The sequence below is a fragment of the Stylophora pistillata genome, chromosome 12 (assembly GCF_964205215.1).
Source record: "Stylophora pistillata chromosome 12, jaStyPist1.2, whole genome shotgun sequence".
Classification (NCBI taxonomy): Eukaryota; Metazoa; Cnidaria; class Anthozoa; order Scleractinia; family Pocilloporidae; genus Stylophora; species Stylophora pistillata.
The window spans coordinates 6,077,501-6,087,210 of NC_142530.1; the positions used below are offsets into that span (position 1 = coordinate 6,077,501).

The following is a 9,710-nucleotide window of genomic DNA, read 5'->3' on the forward strand; positions in this document are numbered from 1 at the left end:
ATCAGAATTATTGATACTTCTTGTGTTCGTCAAAAGCGAAGCTTAATGCTTAGAAACAGCAAGTTTCAATTCAAGCACACCCACGAGTCTTTTGGCAGTGATTTGTACAAAAAGTGGAATGGACCCTTTTCAGAAAATTAAAAATGATTTTTCTTTTTTGTGTGAGCAATAGAACATGACACTCTTTCTGGGTGTGCGAAATTACTGCGTGAAGGAGACTATTAATTGTTACCTGCAACATCCTCTAACTTGTAATTTCGTTCCTGTATTGAATACACCTTGACGTCAATACTTATCAGGCTTCTCTTAAAAAAAAAAGAGAAGAACCTGGGTAAGAGTTTTGCGTGTTTAGCTCCCTGAAGCTGCCATCTTGAAGTCTCAGCTCCTGACAAAGTTACTGAGTTCACTGTTCGCGTACCGAGCTCGAGGTAAGGGCTATCATAGTAAATCTGTTTCTAATATGATGCAGGACCATTTTCTGCAAGCTGAAATTAACATTTTGTTCGCAACTTTGCTTCGAATGACTTCAGCGTGGATATTTTTTTCCGCTGAGCTGTCTGCAATCAGAGTAAATCAATAGCCATTTCTTCGTTACAGTTAATTTTTTGCTTTGTAACACTAAAATGTAAAACTAATATATGAGATCTCTACTTTTCATTTATTGGTATACTAATAGATCAAAGGTATATCGCAAGAGCTTCGCTGGCGTTGAATTCCATGGTTTACTTGTTTAGTCCGCAGGACCGTCGATGAACTGTCTGAAGATTTCTAGAGTTTTATTTACAATTTCATGGTGTAAATTCAGTCATACTTTTTCTAAGCAGACAGGTATCAAGAATTCTCTCTAAAATTACATATGCATATACAATTTCCAGGTGTCTTTTGAATATAAACGTAGCTTTTAATAATCTCCACCCCTCCACCCATGCTTAAACATGCTTTCCCGCGATACGCCCTGACGTCGTTTTTGCAGCTTCTTTGAATATTAGATCCTAATCATCTGAAGAAATGTTCGACTTACAGATGTTCTTCTGAGCGTCTTACGCCTCTGGTCTTTGTGGGAAAGCGTTTATATCATGTAAGACATTCTAAAACTTATCACAGCGTTGTTTACACGTGGAGTCGAACTAGATTGAAAATCATTTTCGAGTATCGATCGAGCTGGGAATCAAAGCCTTGAGAGATGATGAAAACCACGACATTACTTCCCCTTACGGTTGTTGCTCTGGCTCCGGTTGTTCAAAGGGCGGATAGCGCTATCTAACAAATAAATCACTATCTAGCGGATAAGTGTTACCAAAATGTACTGCGCTATCCACCGGATAGGGATCTATACACTGGATAACGTTATCCATCCCTCGAACAACTGGGGCCTGATCTCTAACCTGGCTAATGCCATCAGCATTGAAGGAAACTCCAAAAAAGAAGGTAAAATTCGATTTTCCTGAGTTTCTCTATTGCTATGCAATTTGTTCGTCTTCTGATAATCAAAATCGATCCAACTTGAAGCCGGTAAGACGGTCTTTCAACTCTGTTTTTAAAGAAATACTTATTAAAAAAAAAAAAAAAAAAAAAAGAAGGGGAACAATTGAAATTCGAGGTAAAATACCTCTTTTTTTCTCAGACAAGGAAGCAGACTTTGGATAATGAAAAAGGGCTTTTAACTCAGTTTTTTTTTTCAAGTTCATGTTGCTTCTCGAGACCCACCTATCATGCACATATTGGAAAAACTATTTCAGGATTGAACACTGCTTTTCCTTATACTAAACATAGCACAGAGGTTTCTTATACTAAAGGTCAACAGAGGCGTGTCTGTATAGAATAATCATTCACAATCTTGAATGACTTAAACCGCGTATAAATGCCGAAGGTACTTCGACTCTAAAGAAGTCAAGTGTGTTAGTTAAACTGGTGTTCATGACAACGAACTTCAAACGAACCAATAAATCTTCATCAAATGATGCGCGGGAAAGCTTTCCCGCGCATCATTTGTAGTCTTAAATATACAGATATATACATTTGTTGGATCCATGTTAGTATCGGATCAACTGACGCATCAATAAATCACTGTTTATCAAATGTAGGTAACCACTTCCTTCTGAACTACCACACAGCTTTGATGAATGCTTCACAGTGCAAGTATTGCATTTCTTCGTTTTAAATAACGGAGATGCAGCACTAAATTCAACAAAACGTCACGTTATCACGTGATAGTCGAAAGCCTGTCCGTGCACTTAAATTCAAACCGCTGACTACGGAATACAAATAACTGTTAGTCAGAGAAATAGTTTGATGGCACTTGAAGCAGCGGAAGGAACGCCTGCGTTGGTTTTTGAAGCATTAAACTCTTAAAAATTATTACAAATGGAATTCGATTGCATCTATGTGGTAATCCTGTCAAAAATATTCATTAGAGTCTATTTTGAAAGGTCTATTTTGAAAGCATATAATTGTGGATAAATTCAATATAACTTGTAACCAATTAGAAAGGCTTTTTTCAACCACGTAAAGCTGACACGTGGTTTGTAAGATCGTCAGCTCAGTATCGTCTGCTCAAGTAATTAATTCAATTAATTACAATTATTACAATTACAATGTTTTACAATATATTACAGAATCGCATAGCTTAAAGTAAACACGCGCTCTGATTGGTCAATACGTCAACCGGAAGAGAGGGTATTTAGCGTGGAATCCCACTAACGCATAAAGCGATATCGCTGACGTGAGTCGCGAGCAATAATAATTGTTACGAACGTAAAAACGTAAATACAACTAGTGCTATGAAAATATGAACAAATATGAACAAATTTATAGAAAACGAATGTCTTCCAAATTTTGAATTGAAATTTTCAGAAAATTGGAGGAAACCATTCACGCTCAAAAGTACGAGAAAACGCATAGAAAAAAATCAAAATGCCAGAGACGAGAGAAGAAAGCCAAACGACAGTTCTCGCCGAGGAAAACCAAACAAGAGTTACGAAAGAAAACCAAAACAGGTATCAATGCCGAAAAAGGTCAAGCATCTTTTCCCGAAATCCAAACCATTGTAGCCTATACAGACGACGAACTGGCCTCTTTTAGATACAACATGGTTTCAAAAAACACTAGACGGCAAATTCAAAAATTCGAGTGGTGACAAAACTGTCATCCAAGCGCTCAGTGATGATTTCGACCCGGTGGAGATATCAGAGCTCACTGGCCACTCCAATCCCGAATCCATATCCAGCTACAGCCATAATCCTCTGGAAAAACAGCGGCGAATGTCGAATAAGTTGGCCGCTTCCAAACCACGCCAAGCACGACAACTACCAACGGCTATTCAAGTCATGCTTTACGGGAGATTGTTCTGAATAGCTCAGCCACGCCAAGCAACACAGCAGCTACTAGTGACCTTGACAGCAATGCCAGTCGTTCTAGTTACCTGATGGCAGGAGCAGTTGGCGGAATGTTTACCGGAGTAACTTTTAATAATTCTCCAGTAAATATTTCTATAAACTTTCAGTCCAGCATTGACACCAACGAGCGACTCCCTGCGATGAAAGAAAAACAGTTAAAATTGTGACTTTTAACTGAACTGTTTTTCGCCAGAGTTTACCGAGAAATTCCAGTCTTAATCATTATATTTTGAATACACTTCTTTTTACAACTGTAAAGCACTTACCGGTTTTTTGTAGATCTTGCTTTGATACCGGAACGACTGAAATTTTCATTTCGCTTGAGGATTTGACCATTCAGTTGTTGATTGTCGGCGCCACATTCTGCCAAGTTGATTGGTAGCAGGCAAATCTATGTCTTAAATAACTCCGTATTGTGTACTTTTAGTTTTTTATAGGTGAAGATTGTAAAATGTGAGGCACCGCTTTCTCCACGAGTTTGAAATAAAAATGGTTTTCATTCTAAAAATATCTTGTTCCCTCTATTCGCTATATATTGACACCTGACTTTGAAAGAGTTTCCATTGTTTGCGCACTGGCGTGGCGCACAAAAATACAAAATATCTGGTTTCGCCCAGTGATTTGGTGGCTTTAGCTATGTGATGCAAAAAAAATTCACGAGGTACAATTAAAATTGTCAACGGTTCAAACGTGAGCGACGTACCTTCCTTTCTATTCCCTTAACAATGACAGTTCTGACAGTTGACTTTAAAATGGCTTTCCTAAGGGCGCGCGTACGGAATAAAAACAAACAATAACATTGCCGTTTCATTTTCTTATTTTCTTATTTTTATTCTGTTATGCGATTCAAGAAAAATTCACAACCTGACTCTTGAATTCCACGTTAAATTTCACTTGAAAAATCGATATCGCACTCATCGCTTCCCGATTCGTGCGATATCGGTTTTTCGCGTGAAATTTAACGTGGAATTCACTCGTCAGGCAGTGAATTTTTCTATAATATTACAGAAAAATTTGCACTGTCCGCAGTTAGCAAAGGCTAGTCGAGGCGGGCAGTGTTTAATACGTATATTATAAAATAAAAAGATTTACAGAGCAAGAGCTTCAAGATTCTAGACAAATTACAACTACATTAATACATTTAAGATACGGCAAGAAAACAGAACAAGCTGGGGTCTTATAGTTGTCCTATTAAAGTAGACAAATCAATATAATCGTCATGTTTTTCGAGTCTCTCGAGGAGGAAACCATTAATTTTACTCTTAAAATTGTATTTTGATAGCTGGCGCACTTCACAAGACAAGCTATCCAGATTCTAACACCATTTCTTGAAAATGCCCTTTTTTGTATATCTAATCTTGAACTTTCAACAAAATAGTCGCCTCTTGAAGATGATCTTGTCTTATGGGGATGAATATTAGTTTGATAAGTGAATAAGTTAGATATGTCAGAAGGTGACAAAGGCTTTGGATATGTCGTGCATCATGATGGCAACTGATTTAAAGTAAAGCATATCCAAAGGAAGAAAACAAGAAAACGTTTTATATCTATGAATAGATTTTTCGCATACGAACGTGCAATTAGAGAGGCCTTACATTACGGTTCGAATTATCCTCTGGCTTAATGTTTCTCAGGTAACGACTCATTGACTACGTTCGATAAAATTTTATGGAATTGTTAGTAAAGCTAGTCGGGTATGATATCCGTACAGCCCCACCTTCATTATACATACAGTTTTTAAACAAAGAAAACAGTGGCGAATAAACATAGATTGCCTTTGGGACTACGGCTTTGTTCTTCGATAGTATGAGGTTATGTGGAAATCTTACCACCAGTCGAGTTACATTCCTTTAGGTCTTTCGCTCTGGGGAAATTCGACCATGACTGAACTTGTTAAACGGCAAGATTTGCGCCCAACGTATCCTTTAAAGTGAATTCATTCTGGGTGGGTGGCTGTAAGAGTTCGCGTATGTATTTACCAACAGAACTATTCGCACACTATACACTATTCTGTTAGACTTTTGCGTCTCACCCCAGGTCTGATTATACATGTTTTTCGTCGATAAAAGAAAAAAATAGAAAAAAAACCGTAGATCATCCCTTGGGGCTGAAGCTTTGTTGCAGTGCACATTGGGAATACACACAAAATTCTTCCAAGCAAAGCTTGACTTAAACACGAAGGCGCGCTATAAAAGGAACCTTAGGTCCCACTGGACCATTTGTCAATCAACCGTCGTGTGATGTAGAACTCTTAGAGTCAAGTCAGCTTGAGCTACAGCTACTCCAAAGCAGTGAACAGCGGGCGCATTCCTCAAAATTGTTTTATGCCTTCATCACAATACAAGAATTTTTGAGATTTGTATTTCCTTTCTCCAATGGAAATTGTCTTTATTTGTGGCGGTAAATTTGAGATCGAAGTAGGTGGTTCGCACGTTACCTCATGCCACCATGCTCGTGGAAGTAAACAATAGATATCTCATTAGCTCCTTTTGTTCGTCTACCAGCATTTAAATTTGACCCGCACACGTCAACGGTGATTGACAAATGAGCTTAGGTCTTCCCAGGGAAGACTTCCTTATATAGCGCGCCTTCGTGTTTAAATTCTCACAATCATCTTCTAAATTCAGTTTTTCCTAACTTCTAACCCTCACAACCATCAACACGTTACATTTTAGTCAAGGACTATGTTTGCCGCAAAGTTTTTCATCTCGATCAGTTTTCATCACTTTGTTCACACGTTTGATTATTTTTCCTTCTCTTTCAGTCATTTCTTATAGCAAGCAGCATATAATGACTAAGTTTGGTTTTTCATTTCCTGTTTTTGCTTGTCGTTATCGTTATCCATGATGGCCTTGTACTTGAGAACGGACAATTTTCTTATATCTACTTTGTTAGATTTCTTTCTTTTTTTTGCAACCTTACTTGTTCTTTAGCAAGATACTTAATTGTTGATCATAATTTGCTTGTCGTGCCACAATATTCATGGTTATATCGCGTTTATCATCTTAATAACAATGCTAGTTTTAAGCTCCACACGAAGCACGTGACAGTGCCGTTTTCTCGCGCTTGCTTGTTGTAATTAGTTAGTGAACTCTCTTTTCAGTGGTCTTTGCATCTATTTTTAGCTGTAAAATAACGACGTCAGCTTAGGAGCCCCTTCAAAGTAGTTCTTCATCAACAAATATATGATAAAAAATGTGAAATGTGAATGCCTTTTAAACATTTTGTAGTCCATTGTTTCGCGGAAATTGATCCACTCAACTAAAGAGCATCAAAATATTTTTGTTGTGATAATATTAGAGAGAAGTTTCCAAAGGTTAAATAAAAACCCTGAGTGATAAGAAAGTGTTCCTAACCTAACCTGGTATGACATTTTGAGGTAAATGATATAGTATCAAGAGGACTGGCTGATGATAATTGAGAGTAGTAAATCAAGCGTTTAAGACTTCTGGAAAGCTTTCACAAAAACTCTACCCTCGTCTAAAACGTCCTCCAAAATTAACATTCTGTTAGCTGATGGCGCCTTTCTCACCTCAGCTCAATCTATTGCCTCGGCTTTTAATACATATTTCGTGAATGTGGGAAAATTTCTTGCGGAAAAGATCGTTCCTGAGCCGTACACAGCTAATGCTATGGCATTTACTTCATAACCGATTAGTGAAGATTTTGTTTCAAGATCCATCAGTTTGTAAGAAATATACAATTTTTTTTTTGTTTCGAGCGTTAGCCCTTACCATTTCAACTTTGTTGATATATTCAAATTATTTCGTTACCCCCACCGACGCAGCCCCAAACAGTTTCTTTACAAACTATCAGCCTTTATGAAAACATGCGACCGACCGCCATGACCTTTTTGCATAGGTCACCAAGCTGAAAGACTAAACAATCCGCCATATTGACATCATTAGGGAGTTTAAGCAAATTACTACGGCTGGCGCTGCTACGGCTATTGTGGTTGACGAGGCTTGGGGAGAGTACGTCGCCGTAGCCCGCCAAAATTCAACTTTAAGCAACGCGAACTACAAACCTAGTACGGCTGAGAAGTTTAAAACCAATAAATTAAGCGTCAAAATGACATCGTTCAAAGGGACGAGGGATTCCAACGTTTGGAAAAAAATTGTAAGCGATCCTGTGCACAGTGAATGAGTGAATTAAAATATTTAAGCTTACGTGTTGTAAAATTGCCAGTTTGGAGCTTATAAACACCAAAGCAAAGTTTCTACACGGTCCCTCACAACCCTCGTCATTCCTCGGCTTCAGCTATTTGAATATCAAGTAGTCTTTGAGGTTTGAAAAGGAAAGGTTAGACTTTCTACTTACGCATTTCTCCTTGCGTTCGCTGCGTTCTCCATGTGCACACTGCTTCGATCCTTCGACAAACCCGGCTGCAAAAATAAAGGCAGATTCACTCGGTAAGGGACAGCAAGCTTGATAAATATTCCCGGTAAGCTATTTTAAAAGATGTTAAGTGTATTTCAATAGTTAAAATTGCTCAGGAGAATGTATAAAGCGAAGAAAGAAGCGAGATAAGTTTACGTACCACAGACTACGCCGAAACCTTCCCACTCGCGTAGAAGGATTTCCCGCTACGGCTGGATGGGAACCACTGACATGCGCAATGACTCGTTTCTGGAAAATTTTAATTCCGTTAGCCGTAGCAGCGCCAGCCGTAGTGATTTGCTTAAACTCCCTATTTAAACAACCTGAGGAAGACCAATAAAACTGGTCAAAACGTCGGTTTCAAAGATATTTTAACCTCAGAAAATCCCAGAAACGATTAAAAAATTTTGGAAATTGTAAATGACAAGTCATTTCTTTTCGACCGAAAAACACAACGGCTCAATACAGCAGGGCTCGGCTCATCCTCGGTGTAAAAACCTGTGAAGCTCACGAGTGACGTAAAACAAAGACAACAAAACCTTATAAACAATAGAGGACAGCAAAACAATACCTCATGAAACAAAGAAAACCTCGTCAGGTTTTTACATCGAGGATGACCCCAGGGCTCACAATATTTTCAACAGATGATCAGCACGAAAAAAAATGGAACTAAGACGCTTCTTCGCGATTTGTAAGTTCTTATAACTAAACTTACAAGCTTCGATTGGGTCAAAGTTCACAAATTGGCTACACTCTTTACTTATTAGGGCCTATCTGTCCTCGTGACAAAATTGTTTATTTAGGAAAATTTTCTGTCATCACCAACACTTTATGAGTGCGAATGTTTTGTCGTGACTCGACAAATTTTGGCCGAGGCGGACACATTTTCAAACGCACCTCCGACAAAATTTCTCCCGGGTCAAACCTTGGCGAAATTGATTAAATAAACAAAGGCGTCATAAACTTGTCGATCATTTGTCGTAAACGTCACCGCTTGCGTTGTAATTAAACTGAGTTTAGTTCACCAAAATATTGTAGTAATTGTCTTTCGTTGCGAAACTCGCGGAATTTACAACTTCAAACAACTTAAGATGAATCCTAGTCATTGGAGTCTCAATCCATAGTCAAATTATAGCGGTCAGTCGTATCGGCAGGTCAGGCGCTGAATGCTACTTTATCAGTCCAACAATGAAGCAGTGTATGTGGCACAAGATCCAGAAGTGCCCACGCAAAGCAAAGAGAAAGGAAAAGCTAAATTGAATAAAATTACAATGAAATATAGTATTTTTGGCTATTAACCGAAGTTGACAAATTTAACAGTTAAAACTGGAGCCTCACAACAAAATGAAACTAGTGCCGATGCACCTCCTCGTCCATATTCCACATATTGTGTTGAAATAATGACAAAAGAAAGCACAAAGATCACGACATTTATGATCATAAGTGACCTTGATATACTCGTCTCGCCGACTGGAAACATATTTTCATTCCGTAGGGGACAATAAGGGTGTGTTTACAGGCATCATAACACCTTGTTTGATTGTAGTTCCCGTTGTCGCAGTCGTGTTTTATGTATTTCATAAAAAACGGGATGTGTTGTGTAACGGAGCGATGCTCCAGAGAAGAATGCAGTTTTACAAATATAAATTTAAAAGTGAATGAATACACGCCAATGTAGCAAAGATCAAGGGAGGAATGCAGTTTACCGAATCCACAATAAGACGAAAAAGAAATCGTTCATTACGATGGCTTTTCTATCTTTAATAGGCATCTAGTGCATGCCATCGAAAAATTCGGGTCATCCTCGGTGTAGAAACCTGACGAGGTTTTCTTTGTTTCATGAGGTATTGTTTTGCTGTACGCTATTGTTTATAATGTTTTGTTGTCTTTGTTTTACGTCACTCGTGAGCTTCACAGGTTTTTACACCGAGGATG

At 38.3% G+C, this 9,710-nt stretch overlaps 1 long non-coding RNA gene across 9 annotated transcripts in view; it reads right to left on the bottom strand.

The window, feature by feature from the left end:
- Positions 1-9,710, bottom strand: part of LOC148718543 (uncharacterized) — a 116,135-nt gene that overhangs the window by 74,707 nt on the left and 31,718 nt on the right. The gene's annotated exons all lie outside the window — the stretch shown is intronic.